This window comes from Pinus tabuliformis, chromosome 4_2 (genome assembly GCF_031772625.1).
Source record: "Pinus tabuliformis cultivar Carrire ecotype Pingquan chromosome 4_2, CPIR1, whole genome shotgun sequence".
In the NCBI taxonomy this organism is placed as follows: Eukaryota; Viridiplantae; Streptophyta; class Pinopsida; order Pinales; family Pinaceae; genus Pinus; species Pinus tabuliformis.
In genome coordinates, this window is record NC_142304.1 from 489213248 (window position 1) to 489233145 (window position 19898).

Consider the following 19898-nt stretch of genomic DNA (forward strand, 5'->3'; position numbering starts at 1 on the left):
CTGAACTGCGCTGTAGGTTCATCTAAACCTCCTCTGGAAGCCGAAACGTTTGGTGGTAGAATGAAGTCAATCCGACTGTTGGTTTGTGAGATATGGTCTGCCCTAGTTTGATAATGAAGCCGCTAATGCTGATGTTGCTGATCTAGGGTTTGCTACTACTGATATGAATCAGATTTATTGTACTATTTCTCTCTGCTGAATTATTGAATATAAAAGAAGATTTGATCAAAGGGTTTCCCCACACATTGTGGGGTTTGTCCCTGGCTAGCCGCCACATCTTGTGTCTCTTGTCTTGGCTTGTTTTCTGTCGATCGTTTAATGTTCTATCTGCACTTTACTTTATGTACATGTGATTGCTAATCGGTGGAATATAATAAGAAAAAGAAGTAAACTGTTATAAGCATAGAACATACCATAACTTAACATGGTATCGGAGCTGAGGTGAAGACAAAGCCCGAGCAAGAGCAATGAACGAAGAGAAGATTGGCAAGGCTATCCTAAAAGAACTATGGGGTCCTCAACACTCTTTCCTGTCGAAGACAAGCTCCGTGAGAAAGCTGACTATCACGGATGGACGATGTCTATCGATCTAACCCTTGAAGATCAAGGAGTGCTGGACCATGTAAGAGGCAATATTGTTGAGCCTTCATCAAATGCATCTGCTGCTGCCTGGAACAAATGGAAAAATGGAGAAGTCAAAACAAAGAAGATTATCCGGGACTCTATCGACAAGCGCTTGGTGGCATACATCTTTGATCTAGACACCTCCAAGGAAATCTACGACAGACTGGTGAGTTTATTTAAAGTTAATGATGCAAATCAAGTTTTGTTTCTTAGAAATAAGTTGAGGGAAATCAAGAAGGGTAAAGATGAAAGTATGCAAGCATACTTCTTAAGAATCACCGAGATCAAGAACGATCTCCTATCTATTGGGGAAAACATTACTGACAGAGAAATGGCACTCACAACTCTCGGAGGATTACCATCTGAATGGTATGTGTTCAGGACTACTCTTCTGAACAATAATGTAATTCCTAGTTTCGAGGAATTAATGGCTAGATGAATTCAAGAAGAAACAAGGGAAGAAGTGCAAGAAATGCCCATGCCTAAAGGTCCTCCTACTGCTTTTTCTTCTCATGCTAAGAAAAGAAATAATTCTGGGTCTAAATTGAAAAGAAAGGCTGGATTTAAGGGTGGAAGAAAAGGATGATGTTTCATTTGCAATAAAGCAGGTCACTATGCAAGGGAATGCCCTGATAGAAAGGACTCTCACCGTGACGATGATCGAAATCCCTCTGATAGCAATCAAAGGAATGAAAAATTCAACAGCAAAGGTAAGAGGAGAGCTAGGAATCAAGGAAGAGGACAAGCATTCAAGAAGGCTATAAATTCTAGGATGTATTAAATGCACCTGACCTCAAAAGGAACCTAGTGTCCATCTTGGCAATGGAAGACAGAGGCTACAAGGTAACCTTCAGCAATGGCAAGGTATGTATATGGAAAAATAATGTTAAAGATGCCTTTACTCTTGGGTTTAGTGTTGATTCATTATATCAGGTCGATGGAAGTCTGCTAGGTGTCATGTCTTGTGACACAACTCTTTAGTCCGAACTTTGGCATCGGAGGTTTTCCCACCTTCATTACAAAGCTCTACCCGATGTAAGACAGATGGTAACAAGGATGCCTGAATTCCAAGTAGAGAAAGAAGGTGTATGTCCGGGATGTGCCAAAGGAAAGCTCAAAAGGGGACCATTCCCCTCAAGCCTAAGAAAGACCTCCGATATAATACAGTTGGTTCACTTAGGCATATCTGAGGTTGGCATTAAGAGGGAGACTACTACACCACATACTCCTGAGTAGAATGGTGTGGTGGGAAGGAAGAACCACATGATGATGGAAGCTGTCGGGCCATGCTACATGATCAAAGACTTCCAAAGTTTCTATGGGCTGAAACTACAATCACCGCCGTATATGTACAAAATCGATGCCCTCATCAAGCATTGGGTTCCAAGACTCCTGAAGAAAAATTCACCGGTAAGAAACCTGATGTTTCTCATTTTAAAATTTTTGGAAGCCCAATATACTTTCATGTTCCGAAAGAGAAAAGAAATAAATTGGGAGCATCTGGAAAGAAGGGAATTTTCGTGGGCTATGGTGAAAATACTAAAGGTTATAGAATCTATGTAGCCGGTCAAAGGGAAGTCATAATTAGTCATGATGTCACCTTTGACGAAGATATGGCTCTCAGCAAGGTGATCAATCTTCCGACTTTGAGGAGCTCTCAAGAAGCCGACACCAGGGAACCGAAAGAAAAGGATGATGAATCAATGCCTGATGTAGAAGAACCCATGGATCCGATTGATCCTCATCCACATGAGCCTTTCTCTTCTAGGAAGAGGCCTTCATGGCTTAGGGGGATACTTGATGATGCTGAAGGACATGCTGCACCCTGAGGAACCTTCCATCAAAGTAAGAAACTTAACAGGTATCAGGGATACCTGACCATCATGAGCACGATCATACAAAATGAACCTTCATCATTCTCAGATGTCATCAAGCATTAACTATGGAAAGATGCTATGACCATAGAATATGAGTCTATTATGGAGAATGATGTCTGGGAAGTAGTTCCCAGACCCTGGACAAGACAATTGTTACTTCAAAATGGCTTTACAAGATAAAGCATGCAGCAAATGGAAGTATGGAAAAGTATAAGGGTCATTTTTTTGCTCGTGGTTTATCCCAGAAGGGAGGTATAGACTATGATATTTGCACCTGTTGCCAGATATACGACCATCCTCTTGATCATAGCCCTTGTGGCTTCACAAGGATGGAACCTACATCAGATGGATGTTAAGACCACGTTCTTGCATGGTTCTATCAAAGAAGAGGTCTATGTGGAGCAACCTGAAGGATTTGAGATTTATGATTGAAAATCTCATGTATGCAGGTTGAAGAAGGCTCTCTATGGGCTGAAGCAAGCACCCCGAGCATGGTATGAGAGGATCGATAGCTACTTGATGAAGCTAGGATTCACTAGGAGTGAAGCTAATCCTAACCTTTAATTTAAGGTTGAAGATGACAAGCCTCCCATACTGGTGTTGTATGTGGATGACCTCTTTCTAACAGGTGCAAACCCTCTCATTCACAAATGTAAGAGGGAGATGGCTTCTGAATTTGAAATGAAGGACCAAGGACTGGAAGTGTGGCAGAAGCCAAGGGAAATTTTCATATCTCAAGGAAAATATGTGGCAAATATATTGGAAAGATTCGATATGATGGACTGCAAGCCTGTGACTACCTCGAGGATCTTAACTTTTAGAAGTTATATGGTAGTGATGTGTTAGACCCCTATACTACTAGTGTAACCCCTTATTGTTATTAGTACAACCCACTTATTATATTGATGTACCCATGTAGTGCCCATATTGTTACTATTGTGCCACATAGAAGCCCACTATTGTTACTGTTGTGCCCTACAATATTATTGTTATGTAGGCTTTGATTGTATTGGGACCACTTAGACTCCTATATATAGAAAGGAGGTATTTTCATTTGTATCATCCAAGAATTGTTCATTTATGTAATGTAAAGGAGGTTGCCCCTCGAAGAGGCTGAATTCTAAGGCGTGGATCTCTCTTTTCTATCTTTTTGTGAGCTGGTTTCATAACATTTGGTATCAGCGCTTTGGATTCTAGGGTTTCGCTGCTCCAAACAGGTCATTGTGGAATTTTCGCTATAATTTTTTTTCTGTGACGTTTCAGAAGTCACAAAAAAAACCCATTTGAGAATAAATCGTGCTGCACCTTGGGTCCGAATTTCAAAACTTTTAGCGTGATATTTGCGGAGATATGATCTGAGGAAGTTGGTATTTTTGCAGACTCCTGAATTACATTCAAAACAGGTGACCTGGGGAAAATCGTCATAACTTTTTCTCTGGGGATCGGATTGAAGTTTTGTAAGAAGGTATAGAAATAGGACAGACTGTAGTTTCTTGTGGGTGTTTTTTAGATCCAAAGGTCGAGAAATTGACACGTGGAAATTCATACAACTTAGCTCTTCTGGAAAGATCTATAATCATGTCATCTTGGGAGATTGTGCATAACTCTTTTTTGGAGAATCCAATTTGGATCAGATTGGTGGCATTGGAAAGAGGACATAGAGGGATACTACAGGTAGCAATTTCAGAACTTAAATATCTGCAAGTACAGAGTTACAGTCGTTTCAAGTTCAAGGTCGTAAAATCAAGAAAAAGCAAGATGAGGAAGTTTGATGGCAAGGATCCGATAAATTGGATACTTCAGATGGAGCAATATTTTGATCTACATGGTGTACCATTGTTACAAAAGGTATGTATTGAATCTTCATATTTAGAACCAGATCAATTTTTATGGTATAAAGGACTTTGTTCTCGTAAAAAACTTGTTACGTGGTCAATTCTCACGGAGGAAATGATAGCACATTATGAGGATACAAAGAGCAACACCTTCTTTAGAGCAAAATCACAACAATTGGAAAGAGTAAAAGGGCTTTGTGACATATTTGAAAGTAAAATTATGGAAACAAGGAAGTCTACCCCTCACAACTATAAAGATGGACGTGTTGTTCCTCCTAGCCTTCCACAACCTACAAGGGTTACACCACAACAATTGGAAGAAAAAAGAGAAAAAGGGCTTTGTTACAATTGTGATAGCAAATGCACTAAAGGTCATAAGTGTGCTGAGAAGAAATTATTTTACATAGAGTATGAAGAGGAGGAAGAAAGGGATCGAGAAACATCAAAAGAAGATGATATATGCCAGGACCCGACCCCAGAGAAAGAAGAAATGAATCAGAACATATCTTGTAAACTATTGGCAAGAATGACCACTCCTCAAACTCTCAAGATAGAAGGAAATATCAAGAAGGAAAAGGTGCAAGAAGTGAAAGATCACATCAAGAATGAAGAAATGAATCCAACCATATCTTGTACTTCACTGGTTGGAATTACCACTCCTCAAACTAGCAAGACAAAAGGACATATCAAGAAGAAAAATGTTCAAGAAGTGAAAGATCACATCAAGCGTCAAGAAATGAATCCGACCATATCTTGTAAAGGATTGGAAGAAATTACCACTCCTCAAACTCTAAAGATCGAAGGACATATCAAGAAGAAAAAGGTTCAAGCAGTGAAATATCACAACGAGCATCAACAACAAGTTCTCCAACTTTTAAAGGATAGCGCCACTTCGGTGCAAAATCAAATGAAACAACAGGAAATGTTGGTAATACTACGTGCACTTAAAAAATGGCGACCTTACCGAATGGGAAGACTCTTCAAGGATGAGGATGTGGAAGCATTGTTTTGTGCTATTTCTATTATCCAACCAGATTGGATAAACGAAGCAAGGGATGAAGGGAAGAAGTACGAAGAAGTATGGCCATTTATTCAAAAGTTGCAAAAGATCCCAATTCAAACAATATTGCCAAAAATTGAAGATGAAGGAAAAATCATATTGGAACTTGGAGCAGTCATAGAAACAAGAACCCAAAAGTTACGAAATCGATCAATTTCAGAGTATCTCATCAAGTGGAAGAACTTATCCGCTGAAGATTCCACATGGGAGGACAAGAATCTTATACAGAAGCATCAAGAACTACTCAAGCGTTGAGGACAATGCTTTTTGAAGGAGAGGGGCATGTTAGGCCCCTATACTACTAGTGTAACCCCTTATTGTTATTAGTACAACCCACTTATTATATTTATGTACCCATGTAGTGCCCATATTGTTACTATTGTGCCACATAGAAGCCCACTATTGTTACTGTTGTGCCCTACAATATTATTGTTATGTAGGCTTTGATTGTATTGGGACCACTTACACTCCTATATATAGAAAGGAGGTATTTTCATTTGTATCATCCAAGAATTGTTCATTTATGTAATGTAAAGGAGGTTGCCCCATCGAAGAGGCTGAATTCTAAGGCGTGTATCTCTCTTTTCTATCTTTTTGTGAGCTGGTTTCATAACATGATGTCGGACCAGACTTGGGAAATGCATCTGAGTTTCAAAAACTCATTCGCATTGATGTTCTTGGTGAACCTCCGTCCGAACATATATTTTTCAGTTAGCATTGTGATCTCATATTTGGTTGAGCCTCACTGGATTGATGCCAGGAATCTTCTGAGATGTCTTCAGGACACAATCTATCATGGATTAAGATACACTGTCAGAGATGTGAGACTACTTGGATATACTGATGTTGATTGGGCAGGCAGTGTGGTGGACCGTAAGAGCACTTCCGGGTACTGTTTCAACTTGGGATCTTCTTCGATATCCTGGATGAGCAGGAAGCAGAAGTTGGTGGCTTTGAGCATCGCCGAAGCAGGATATATTGTTGCTAGCATAACCTCGTGTGAGGCAGTATGGTTGCGAAAGCTCCTCAGTGAGCTGTTTGGATTTACATTGGATACCACTGTGATTCTTTGTAACAACCAGAGGTGGGATTCGATTATTGAGGAATCCCGTATTCATCAATTGCTCCAGCAGATAGACATCATCTGGGATATGGTAAGTCGATGAGCAAGGAAGCTCCATCACATTAAGATGATGTACAGGTTGATACACCTTGTCAAAGCCTCGAGGAAAGATCTAATCTGTGATTTTCCAAATTACTTGGAGTCGGAAAGAAACCCTTGTACAAGGGTCCTGCATGTTGCATACATTGAGCTCTAGGAGCTCTGAGGGCTTGCGGTATTATTGGAGCAACATACGACCTCAGGGTGACTCACCCTCCCCTGGTGGTGCGCACTGGAACAATATGATTCGCTCTCTTGTGGGACAAGATGATTCGTTCTCTTGTGGAATAGGATGACTCGCTCTCCTATGTAGCAAGATGATTAGTTCTCCTGTGAGGTCTGGATTGATGTGTTCTCCATGGCGGCCTGGATTGATGTGTTCTCCATGGCGATTGTAGCAGGATTGATGTATTCTCCTGTGAGGCCTGGATTGATGTGTTCTCCATGGCGATTGTAGCAGGATTGATGTGTTCTCCTGTGAGGCTTGGATTGATGTGTTCTCCATGGAAATTGTAGAAGGATTGATGTGTTCTCTTGTGAGAACAGGATTGATTAGTTCTCCTGTCGAGATCCTACCCATGCAGTCTGGGACTCATGGGAAGTACCTCTCATCTGATCAATGAGCAGGGAAATGAAATTAGGGACCATAGTAGTACCGATGGACGCATCGTTGTAACTAACATACTCCCTACGCTAGGATGACCTCCATTGATCTGGGATCAATGATACTGGTCTGGGACCAGTGGTAGGAGTTGTACCATACTATGACGCTGACTTCAAGTTGGTTGAGACTGGTCTAGGATCAGTGGTACATACTCTGAGACTGACTTTGAGTCAGTATGATACATCCTCGATCATTTCTTCTTCTTCATAATTCGGACAAAAGCAGAGTAGAACAGAACAATGCAAGAGCAGAGCAGAACATAACAAAATAGTACAAATCAGTGCAGGGCAGAACAAGACAAAGCAGAAAAGGCAAAATAGAGCAGAGCAGGGAAAGGGTCAGGCTGTACAGGGCAGTGCATTTGATGGATGAATAGTAACGATCGATAGACAGATTGCAGATGAAGTTCTCCATGGTTGAGAGGGAGTGTTAAAATTGGCAACCAGGGAAAAACTTCATGTGGGTCATCTTATTCACGGATGATAATATTTTTATTAGATTCCTCTCATCGAGAGGTGTAGGATTGATATAAATATCATCCGATTCTGATAAGTATTCATGGAGATATGAATTTATTTTGATTATGGAATTATTATCAAGCCGACCTACAACTCATGTAGGCTCAGAAGCCCAACAGTCGCATCTATTCACCCACCAACGTTGTGTATAAATATAAGAGGAATTTTCCTCATTTGGACTCACTCATCTCATCACATATCTCTCTCTCTACTGCGCAGATATGAGTCTCTTCTCTACTGCGCTGAAATGGGTCTCTCTCTCTCACACATGTGAAGCCAGAAGCTGTTGAATTTGAAGCTACAACTACAGAAGTAAAGATTGACTTGCGTGGCCTAGAAGATCTCCTCTTTGGAACTACGCTGTAGGTTCATCTGAACCTCCTTTGAAAGCCGCAACTTTTTGTGGTGGAATGAAGTCAATCCGACGAACGGTTTGCAAGATATCGACTGCCCTAGTTCAAAGCCGGAAACTGCTGAAACTGAAGCTGCAACTGCAGAAGTAAAGATTGACTTGCGTGGCCTAGAATATCTCCTCATCTGAACTGCGCTATAGGTTCATCTGAACCTCCTCTGGAAGCCGAAACTTTTGGTGGTGGAATGAAGTCAATCCGATTGTCGGTTTGTGAGATATGGTTTGCCCTAGTTTGATAATGAAGCCGCTAATGATGATGTTGCCGATCTAGGGTTTGCTACTACTGATATGAATCAGATTTATTGTACTATTTCTCTCTGCTGAATTATTGAAGATAAAAGAAGATTTGATCAAAGGTTTTCCCCACACATTGTGGGGTTTGTCCCTGGCTAGCCGCCACATCTTGTGTCTCTTGTCTTGGCTTGTTTTCTGTCGATCGTTTAATGTTATATCTGCACTTTATTTTATGTACATGTGATTGCTAATCAGTTGAATATAATAAGAAAAAGAAGTAAACTGTTATAAGCATAGAACATACCATAACTTAACATCTTCTCTCCAGAGACCATTAGATTTTCTGCTCCACTTTCAGGAACCACAAAACTGTTGCACCCATTAATAACCGTGCTACCTTGCAGCTTGTATAGAGTTCCAACCCGAACTCCCCACATCAATACCGGTGCTCCCCAAACCATCTTGCAGGTATCCTTCTCGAACACTGTTTTTACACCCGCACCATCCAACTTGCTTACAGAAATCAGATTTCTGGCCAATGCAGGAATATGCAGAACACCCGGAAGTGTTCTAACCCTCCACCTTGCAACTTCAACTTTACTTTTCCGCAACCAATGATTCTAGCCTTCCTATCATCCCCTAAGAAGACATCACCACCATCGTATTTCTCATACGCAGAACCACTCTCTATGTGGAGTGAAGTGAAAGGATGCACCTGAGTCAATCAACCATGCCTCATGATCTAATGTGTACTTGAAGAAGCCAAGTACACATCCCCACCTTCATCTGAGGTGGTTTTCGCCTCTGTAGAAGGAGCATCATCAGATCCCTTTCCTTTATCAGGAGCTTTAGATTTATAGTCCCTTTTGTAGTGCCCTTCCTTTCCGCATTTCCAGCACACCACCTTTACATGTTTTCCTGGAGATTTCGATCTCCTTCTAGATTTAGATCTCCCACTCGATGACTTATTTTTGTTTCTGTTCTAGGACCGTCCTTGTACAGACAAGGCATCACCATTCTGGCTCTCCATATTTTTCCGTCTCATCTCCTCTGTCAACAAGGATAAGACTATTTCATCCAACTACAAGGCAGTTGCATTGCTACCTGTTGTAATAACCAGACTATCCCACGAATCTAGTAGAGAACACAACAAACTGATGCACTTGTCTTCATCTGAAATTTTAATATCAACAAATGCTAACTAACTTACCACATTATTAAATGCGTTCAGATGCTATGTCACCGAGTGTCCATATTTCATCCTCAGGTTATACAGATTTTTCCGCAGGAACAGTTTATTCACTAGGGACTTAGATTGGTACAAAGTCCATAACTTTTCCCACAAAGCCTTCGCCGTAGCTTCCCCTGATACATTCAGCAATACTGAATCTAAGACACACAATTGTATTGTGCTCTTTTCCTTCCAATCCAACTTCTTCCATTCTTCATCGGACACTACCGTTGGTTTAGTACCCGGATCTACCACGATCCACTGATATTTATCCACCAACAGATCCTCCATCTTGAGTTTCCACAACTCAAAACTCTAACCATTAAATTTCTCGATCTCTATCTTTCCACTGCTCTCCATCTTCTTTCACCACCAGAATCGATCTCATAGATCTCCCACTGAACAGGGTCTACCACAGGCCCGAGCGAAACCCCTCAGCAACAAAGGCGTCCCCTTGAAGCCAAAACAATTTTGATACCAAATGTGGGTTTTAACCCCGTATAAAAATTACTTGCATATGAATTCTAAAACAAAGAAAATAAACAATGCGAGAGCATAACACATAAAACACATATACACAGAGATTTTCCCCTGGATCCCAAAACCGGGACTACCAACTTGATTTTTCATTATTTTCCTTTCAATGTTACAATACATATTTATACATGTCGAAGCATCCAATACCATGGACCAAAAACCATCGCTTCCAAAACCATGTCCAAAAATCATGAACAAAACCATAGGTGGGTCCGGCCAACCTAACATAAGGTCCAAAACCAAAATTTTTGGGGCGCTGCCTTGGACCCCATAGAGTGGGGTTACCTGCACCCCTCAAACCCCCTGTGAAACCCCCCGCCACACAATCGGCGCAACGAAGGGGGGGCTCTGCCCCCCGTCTAACCCCCTGGCTAACAACGTGGGCTAGTCGTGGAAAGAATATAACACAACCCAACACTAAAGAGTAGAAATCCAATAGGATATCGTTTTCTTAGTCTATCCATTAATAGGGTTTCTTTCTGCACAAACTATTTGATGATATTTTGGCCTAGATGGATATGAATAAGATTTCACAATCTTATTATTTGGTTCCCTACTTATTTTTATAGGGCACCCACATAGTGGGATGAAAAATAAAGAGGATTAAATTAATTAAGTTGGATATAACTCTAGGTTACTATAAACAAGGGGATTTTGGACATCAAGCTTTTGACTAGTGAAAGCTCCATGTAGGGGTCCCTGAATTGGAGTAGTTCGGGTTACTTAGGGACATGCAAACAAACCAACTCAGGGGAGATGATGGACTGCCATTTTATTACCTTTTTGGTACAAAACATTCCTTTTTTGCCTCCAATATATACTATTTTTTCCTTCTTTTGTTGTGCACACGACTCATTTCATTACTAGGGTTATTGTGATTTTTCTCAAAGTTATATATAATTACCAGTTTCTCTCTTATTTTTTGTTATGATTAAGTATTAAGGTATATTTTCAATCTATTTGCATTGCTATAGATAATATTTTATGATGGTGCATAACATTTTCTAATCTAAGGTGCTATGAGGATGGTCACCTATAGATGTATGTTCATGTCAACACATAGGTTCAATTTACATGTGTACTATTAGAAAACTTACAACTTAAAAATTAAAAGAAATCAATAATTGTAGTCCTCCTCAATGGAGAAACCTCAATTTCTAATGAATACAATGTACAAGACAATCTTTGATCCTAACACTAGGTCTCCTTAGTGTTTGTGTGTGTCTAAGAGATAAAGGGTACAATTATAATAAAATGGGATCATGAAAGGTTCTAGTCTACATAACAATATAATAATATAAATGTAATCACTCAATATATAGGGCATAATAATGGGGTTTAGGTTTAATATGGGGCTTATATAGGGTTTAAAATTCCCCTCCCCTTCAAACATGTGTTGTCCTCAACACCTGACTATCTCTAGGTGTTTCTGCAAGAATAAATCATTTTCCCATGTTGCTTCTTCCACTGGTATGTTCTTCCATTTTAGGAGATACTCAGTAATTGTTTGATTTCTCGGCTGTGTAATCCCTATTTCCATAATCGTTTCTAGTTCTAGTATGATTTTCCTTATACATTAATCTCTACTAAAATAGATTAGATTAGGATCTTGTCATCAATGACATTCTTTAAGAAAGAAACATGGAAGGCTAGATATACATGGGAAGATGAAGAAAACTACAATTTGCAAGCCATAGTTATGATATGTGTTTGAGCGTCCACACCATGCATGTCCTTATGTTCATGATTTCCTTGGATATCTACATCCTTTGAGAGAGAAATTTTAATAGAATGGTTTGCAATTCTTTTATTTATTCCCTAATGGATTTATGAATATCTTCATTCTTTTCATTCATCTTCTTTCCCATTTCATCCATCATTTCCCTTTTAAGGTTTCTTAAGAACCTGACTGTTGGCATTATGAGACAAGTGTTGTCCTTGATGGCAAATCACATAGATGACAGATAATAGTACAGCAAGTCAACAGCAAGGATTTGATGATTAGACTACAAGGATGAAGAAAAATATATATACGCAGGTTCATCGTGACCAAGCCGCGTATACACGCGGGCTATACGTTACAAAGGCGCGTATGCGTATACACGCACTTTCATGCAAGAAAAAGCACGTATACTGTGGAGAAATTACTTTTGGTCTGTGGTAGTTAGTCCTCGGTACTTGAACCTATGGTTTTGGACCATGGTGTCTCCTCAGATGTGTCGACCCCAAGTATTGGGTCCTTGGTATTAGTTATTATGGTTTTGGACCATGGTATTGAGCAAGGCCTAAGAATATAAAAGGAGAAGAAGGTCATTAGGCAAATGTATTTGAAAAGTCTTGAATATTTGAGGAAGTATGGGATCCAGTATGTCGGTTATGGTTTGATGATGCATTGCTTGATCTGAGCTAAGGAGGGATCTCACCGGTTGATGGAGAACAAGAACTAAGGAGAGATCGGGATCAAATGGTTTGAAATGAACTATCTTTATATGGTTGATTATGCTTATTCTAGATCTGCATACTAACACATGTGATGTTCTATAAATGTTATGAGTATGACTGATGTCTGGTACAGCTGCAAAGTTATAAGAAAATATTTTTAGATCTGTACGCGGGTTGGCCTTGGAAAAAGTGCGTATGTACGCGGGTTTGATTCATCGTAGTAGCGTATACATTTTGAAGTTTGATGTTTGAAGTTGCAGTTGGGTCTGATTGATTTTGTAGATTTCTGTGTCTGCTCTGTGTTCTAGTGACTGTGTTGTTGACAGGGTTTCAGTGTTTCAGTGATTCAGAAATTGATGATGCTAGTAGTGATTGATTTGAGCTTCAATGATAGTTATGGGTCCAGTATGAAAATTGGATGAAACATGGCCTTTCAAATTATAGTATTGTGCTTCAGGAGTATCTAGTCTGAAAATGTATGAAATGTGGTCCCTGGAGGGTGAAAGGAGATTGTAGGCCGGCGCCTACGTACTAGTACATCGGCTAGTATAAGAGCAAAGGGGGTAGTAGCTCCCTTCCAATAGTAGCTGGAGAATGAGTGAAGATTGGAGCATTTGGTAGGCAGGCACCTACGTACTAGTAAATGGATCAGCTAGTACAAGAGCTAAGGGGGTTGTAGCTCCCATCCAGGAGAGTCTGGAAAACGAGAGAGGGTTGTAGCCCTCTACAGGTAGAAGCATGTGTACTGGTAAAGGACTGCACCAATACAAAATATTGTAAAATGAAGTATCTTATTGAAAGAAGATAGAGATGACTTGTAGCAGGTGGTTTTCACCCACATTGGGTTTCCACCTTATATCATGGTGTTCATGTTTGCTTCTTGTGTGTGATGATCTGTTCTGTTTTACTGCACCTGCTTACTATTCATATGGTTAATGAAGTTCTGATGCACTAACTAAAGATCAACATTTAATGGATTGACTGAATCATAAGTATTTTGGATATACGCTAGTTGCTTTAGATATAGTTGCGTATACACACGGGTTCCCTTGATTGAAGTAGCGTATATATATCTAAGTATGGAAATGAAAAAGTTTTATTTATCTGATAATACTGATTCACCCCCCCCTCTCAGTATTATTTCCAACAATTGGTATCAGAGCAGGTCCTTTGGTAGAATCTTGATCGCTTAAAGGAGATCCGTGGAACTATGGGAAAGAAGCTTAAGAAGAAAGCACCTAAGAAGAAGAAGACATCTCAGAAGAACTATGACAGTGGGAGAATCGATTGGGGATTAGGTGTAAGAAGCTCTTTAGATTCAGAATCAGATTCAGAATCATTTCAGAATGAAGATGAACTATCAGGTATGAATTTGCTATCCTCTGATGTTCCAGCTATCTATCCATTTGGAAAAGATGAAAGTGATAGCGAAACAACTGAATTTGATCTGATGGGTGAACAAGAAAGATATCAAATAGAGGCAGAATTTAAAAGGCTTTTAGATAAAGTTAGAGATCAACAAGATCTTTTAAACAAAAGGGAATGTGACTTCAAAGAAGAAGCTACCAAACTAAAGGCCCAACTAGAGGAAGGAAACAAGGTAAGGAAGTTATTCAAGGACAAATATCAAAAGTTGTAGGATGAAGCAACATCACTAAGAGATGAAGTCAATGAAAGAAGCACAACCATCAAGAAACTCAGAGATAGATCCAGTTACTATGAAAATCTTGAAGCCATGAGCCGCTCCCTAAAGGAAGATCTTGAAGAATCAAAGAAGCAGAATAAATATCTACTCCAAGCTATTGAAAAATAGGTAAACGAAGTTATCAGCTTAAAATCTCAGCTGGAATGTGCCTTCAGAATTCGTCAAATGCAGAAGGATCTGAATGAAGAACAAGAAAAGGAGATTCTCAAACTAAGGCATCAGTTGGAAGAAGAAAGAAATGCTGAAGAAAACGTGAAGAAGTAGTATCTTGAAAAGGAAGAACAACTTCAAGTGGAGGTAAATATCTTGAAAGGTAAATTAGAAGAAAAGGATAAACTGTTACGATTTCAAGATAGTACTAAAGCCTTAGATGATCTTCTTAGTAGTCAAAGGTCTCCTGCTATCAAGACTGGTCTTGGTTTTCATGAAACTGTTGAAGGTGAATCTAGTAAGACAAGGGCCTCTAATGCAAAATCTGAAATGCTCAAAAAGGAGATGGAAGGTCAATCTCATCATCAAGCAAGGAAAGAAGTCCTTCAAAGAAAATCTTTTACTCCTCCTATGAATAATGTTGAATGTTATATATGTCATAATCTTGGACATGTTGCAGCTAGATGTAGAAGTAGAAGGTTTCAAGACCATCATGCAGAAAGATCATCACATTCAAGGTACTTTAATGGATATTGCTTTGCTTGCAATATGTTTGGTCACAAAGCTGCTGATTGCTACAGGAGGAATATGAAACATGTAAGATGTTATGCATGTAACAAACTGGGACATATAGCAAAGGAATGCAGGAACAAAGCACGGACATCACACCAAAAGGAGAAAACAACATCACACTTGAAGATATGGAAGAAGAAGGAAGTACAGTCAGAAAGATATGGCACAACACAATGTACTCAAACACAGCACAACACAGACATAACAGACTTGGAGGGAGCTGAAAGTATAAAACTTCAGTGTCCTGAATCTCATACGCAAGTTCCATAAAGGGAAGTCGCGTATATATGCGAGTTGGATACTGCACAGTCGCGTATATGATTATCTGAAGAAATGCAGTAGGGACAGGTTCAGGAAAAGGATTTGTTATGTTTCAGTCCATTATTTTCTCTGTTTGATAATGTTTACAGTCTGCTGAGGATGTGTGGAAATGTCTTGATACTTGTAAGATGTTTAGAAGGGTTTGATCCTAACTTGATGATGATGTCTTGATGCTTATTGCTGATATATGCATGATCAGATCTAACAGTAAACAGATGGCTCAGGTTGAGGGGGAGCATATGCCTTTAATAATGCATTGTTGGCATTATGGTTAATAGCCTTGGTGATGATGTTTATATGGCTAAATGATATATCTTGCTATGATGTGGTTGTGAGTTGTCTATGATAAAATCTCATATGATTCTTGGGGTTACATAGTAGATGTTCAGATCAGATTTATGGTTGATTCTTTGATGATGCATATATGGTGCTTACATGGTGATCTTCATAAGGATAAGGAGAAGTACAAAACTTGAATACACATCTTCCTCACTTGATGATGAGTCACTCATATGATGTTGTCGTCATATGCATAAGGATCATATTATTCTTGGCACATATATGGATGAGGATTGTTGGCTGGATACATGGATGATTATTCAAAGTTGCATTGTTGGAGACATGATGAGGATGAGTTCTTACCTATATGTTGATAGGTTGATACTTACATATGTTGATTGATGCAGATGATACATGGATGATCTTGTTGATAATATGGCTATGGTGTTTTACACATATGATATAATGTGAATGATTTTATGATGATGAGTGGATATCTATATGCAGACATATCTTGTCATTGGACATTTACAGGTTGCTGATATGGAAATGGTTGTATGTGAGTTTCATAAGGAGTATCCACGTATATATGCTTGTTTCTATGGATACAGTCGCGTATATGTTAATTTGAAGGAAATCAGTGGGTCAAACTTAGAATGAGAAGATTCTGATATGGGTCTGACAGAGACCATCTGGCACAGGTTCAGGGGGAGCAGATAAACTTCCAATGATGCATTGTTGGCATTATCTTAGAAGCATTTGGTTCTAGTTCACAGTTGTTGTTGGTTTCAGGTGGAACAAAGGCAGAGGGAGAACAGAAGGATCTCTTGGTTGCTGATCTGAATGGTGATTGAAAAATGCTGCCGATATCAGTTATTGGTGACTTTCATAAGTCTTGCTCTAGATATTTTGTCTCTATGTCCTATATCTCTTTTGTTGTATCTCTTTCATGGTGTCAAGGTCATGTAATGGCCTATATTGGTTTTCCCACTATGCTTGGGATGAAGATGTAATGTTCTTGTTTTATCATGTGTAAACTTTTGATGTATCCCCACTTGGTTGGGTGGATGAGTCAATTCTAGTATATCCCCACTTGGTTGGGAAATGGATGTATGTATTGAGTAGGAAGTTCTTTTATGATGTATAAGTCATGGTTCTTCTTGAAGAACATCTTTTTGCAGATCTTGCCTACAGTCAACAGCACACTTCAGCAGTACAGAGACTCAGCATGTACTCAGGGGGAGCATGGACAGATTGGTACACCTTGGCATATACAAAGGGGGATACTTAGGGAGAATATGGACAGCGGAATGTTCAGCAAAGGAAGAGAATATCTTGGTCCTCCCTTTGCCCTTGATGTCAAAGGGGGAGAGTGATTTGGTGTTGTTGCCATCAAGTCAAAGGGGGAGATTGTTGGCATTATGATGCATGTGTTGTACTTAATGACAACCCACTCATAGAAGAACATCTCACTTGTTTATAACTGCATGAATCTTCAGAAGAGATATCAGATGTGACTGATGGAGGAACGCTCAAGGGAATCAGATGATAGTTCTAAGTGTGACAAGTTAGCTTTGCCATCAAGTCCAAAGGGGGAGATTGTTGGCATTATGAGACAAGTGTTGTCCTTGATGGCAAATCACATAGATGACAGATAATAGTACAGCAAGTCAACAGCAAGGATTTGATGATCAAACTACAAGGATGAAGAAAAATATATATACGCAGGTTCATCGTGACCAAGCCGCGTATACACGCGGGTTATACGTTACAAAGGCACGTATGCGTATACACGCACTTTCATGCAAGAAAAAGTGCGTATACTGTGGAGAACTTACTTTTGGTCCGTGGTAGTTAGTCCTTGGTATTTGAACCTATGGTTTTGGATCATGGTGTCTTGTCAGATGTGTTGACCCCAAGTATTGGGTCCTTGGTATTAGTTATTATGGTTTTGGACCATGGTATTGAGCAAGGCCTAAGACTATAAAAGGAGAAGAAGATCATTAGGCAAATGTATCTGAAAAGTCTTGAATATCTGAGGAAGTATGAGATCCAGTATGTAGGTTATGGGTTGATGATGCATTGCTTGATCTGAGCTAAGGAGGGATCTCACCGGTTGATGGAGAACAAGAACTAAGGAGAGATCAGGATCAAATGGTTTGAAATGAACTATCTTTATATGGTTGATTATGCTTATTCTAGATCTGCATACTGACGCATGTGATGTTCTATAAATGTTATGAGTATGACTGATGTCTGGTACAACTTCAAAGTTATAAGAAAATATTTTTAGATCTGTACGCGGGTTGGCCTTGGAAAAAGCACGTATATACGCGGGTTTGATTCATCGTAGTAGCGTATACATTTTGAAGTTTGATGTTTGAAGTTGCAGTTGGGTCTGATTGATTTTGCAAAGTTCTGTGTCTGCTCTATGTTCTGGTGATTGTGTTGTTGACAGGGTTTCAGTGTTTCAGTGATTCAGAAATTGATGATGCTAGTAGTGATTGATTTGAGCTTCAATGATAGTTATGGGTCTAGTATGAAAATTGGATGAAACATGGCCTTTCAAATTATAGTATTGTGCTTTAGGAGTATCCAGTCTGAAAATGTATGAAATGTGGTCCCCGGAGGGTGAAAGGAGATTGTAGGCCGGCGCCTACGTACTAGTACATCGGCTAGTACAAGAGCAAAGGGGGTACTAGCTCCCTTCCGGTAGCAGCTGGAGAACGATTGAAGATTGGAGCATTCGGTAGGCAGGCACCTACGTACTAGTAAATGGATCAGCTAGTACAAGAGCTAAGGGGGTTGTAGCTCCCATCCAGGAGAGTCTGGAAGATGAGAGAGGGTTGTAGCCTTCTGCAGGTAGAAGCCTGCGTACTGGTAAAGGACTGCACCAGTACAAAATATTGTAAAATGAAGTTTCTTATTGAAAGAAGATAGAGATGACTTGTAGCAGGTGGTTTTCACCCACATTGGGTTTCCACCTTATATCATGGTGTTCATGTGTGCTTCTTGTGTGTGATGATCTGTTCTGTTTTACTGCACCTGCTTACTGTTCATATGGTTAATGAAATTCTGATGCACTAACTAAAGATCAACATTTAATGGATTAACTGAATCATAAGTATTTTGGATATACGCTAGTTGCTTCAGACACAGTTGCGTATACACGCGGGTTCCCTTGATTGAAGTAGCGTATATGTATCTAAGTATGGAAATGAAAAAGTTTTATTGATATGATAATACTGATTCACCCCCCCCCCCCCCTCTCAGTATTATTTCCAACACTGACAAATCCATATTTTTAAACATACAACCATCCATTTCATTAACTTTCTTCTCTAATTGAGATAATCTAATTCTATGTCTTCACTTTCTTCATAAGTCCTAGATGAGCCTTCAGGGTGTTTAATTAGTGTAGTAACTTCTATACATTTCTTTTGGATCCATGTGAGAAAATAATAATAATAGTACTCTTTATCAAAATTTCTAGTCACCAAGAAAGGTATCTTCTTATCAAAGGTTATGCAAGTTATGTATCTTTAAAACTTAATTTGGATAATATCTAAATGGATGAACTTTTTCTTGACATATATATATATATATGTGTGTGTGTGTGTGTGTGGCCTTTTAAATCAGAAAATTTGGTTTGTAATACTATGTTATGTCTTCTACACAATTCCATGGGGCTGACCATAATTTGAGGTGCTACGTGAAAGTTATGGTAACTTTCCCAAAACTTGATGACTTTTGGCCTCTTCCCACGAGAAAACTTGTATGGTGTGCCACATGTCCAATTCTTCAAATATAATTATGAATTTTTTTTATGTAAGGTACTTCTATATTTCTCCCAATATCTCTAATTATTTCAAAGTCTAAAAAGTTCTAGAAAATAAGCTATGGAAAAAATACCAAGCTAACTTGTTTGAAATTTATTTCAGGATCCTTCATAAACCTTAAATTCCGTAGAGTATTTCTCAAAAGGTAAAACGAAGAAAACTATGAATTTGAACAAAATTTTCTCAAATATCTCACCTAAATATGATCCAAATTTCAACATCTGAAATGTCCCAAAAAAACGTTATAGAAAAATTACAAACTGACATGTTTGAGACTGATTTCAGGAGCAATTAAGAACCCCAATATCCTCACATCATATCTCTAAAACTGTAGAGAAACAAAAAATGGAATTTTAATAGGATGGAAATCCAATATATCTCCTCAATATGATCTCAAATTCACCATTTGAAACATCCAATAAAAATTTATAGAAA